The sequence below is a fragment of the Phyllobates terribilis genome, unplaced genomic scaffold (genome assembly GCF_046119375.1).
Source record: "Phyllobates terribilis strain yellow unplaced genomic scaffold, ASM4611937v1 Scaffold_4957__1_contigs__length_55626, whole genome shotgun sequence".
In the NCBI taxonomy this organism is placed as follows: domain Eukaryota; kingdom Metazoa; phylum Chordata; class Amphibia; order Anura; family Dendrobatidae; genus Phyllobates; species Phyllobates terribilis.
The window spans coordinates 49,784-51,069 of NW_027367705.1; positions in this window are offsets into that span (position 1 = coordinate 49,784).

Below are 1,286 nucleotides of genomic sequence, written 5' to 3' on the forward strand. Positions count from 1 at the left end.
GGGACATGATGAACAAAGCGATTGAGTCTTTCTGCAATGGGTAAGCAGTCTGAGATAGCTTTCCAAAGGAATATCCAAACTTTTGGCGGAAGTTGTCGCTTCCAAATGTGGTTGGATAGTGTATTTGCGGAGGGAGGTTGTTGTTGAGTGATGAGTTGGATTGCTGATTTTGTAGTAAAGTCGTCAGAACTAGAAAGTTTCCAGACACGCTTGTCTGGGATCTCCATGCTCGGGATGTAAATTTGTCTAATTATATCTACTATTGAAGTAGGAAGTATTGTGGCAAATTTTAGAAGGTCCCATTGCTTTGTGGGCAGAATGAACTGGCTTACTTTCATGTGAAAGTCATGATATAAGGGATTTTAATAATGGCTTATGCTAGTAGATGGGATCCAATTATTTGTCCATAAATTGATAGATTGGCTATTGCCTATTATTCATAATAAACCCTTTTTGAATGTCTGATAGAGATGAGTCAATCTCTAGAATTGCCAAGATTGATTCCTTTTATTATGGTAATCGAGGATAATTCTATGGCCAAGGTATATCTCCATAATTAAACGGGTCCATGGGTTGTCGGGCTCAGTTTCAAGTTTCCAGAGGAGTTTCATTTGTAAGGAAGTGTTAAGATGGGATGCTTTATGTAGGCCTAAACCACCACAAGTCTTGGGAGTACATATTTTATCCAAGCTAATAGTGGAGGTGCTTTGGAGTTTGGTTTGTTCCAAAAAAAACGCCTATTAATGTCGTCTATTTTAGCGCATACTCCCTGAGGGAGCAGGAAACTCTGCATTAAATAATTATTCATAGAAGAAAGTGTGGAATGGATGAGGACTGTTCTGCCAGCCATAGAGAGAGAGTTAGCTTTCCAAGTGGAGAGTTTGTTATTCATTTTTGCGATAGCGTATTCGAAGAACTCATTCGTAACTCTTTCGGAGACAATTAGAATACCGAGATATATTTCCAATGCAGTAGTTGGTCGGATGTTAAGAACAGAGGCAAGTTGTTGTTTGGTATGTGTATTAATATTTTTAGATGTTTGAAGGAAGATTTTGTGGTAGTTAATGGCTAGAGCCAATATATCTGTAAATTTCTATATGTGGACTGAATATAGTGCATATTACATTCCGTAGCATTCGCGAAGATAATCGTGTCAGCAGCGAAACTAAGGAACAAGATGCAGGAGCCGTGCACAATAAGTTTGATTCCAACTCTACGATTTGGTCTCTGATATTCTGTTTGGAGAGTGCGTGCTAAGTATTCCATGGCCAAAATAAAAATAGAGG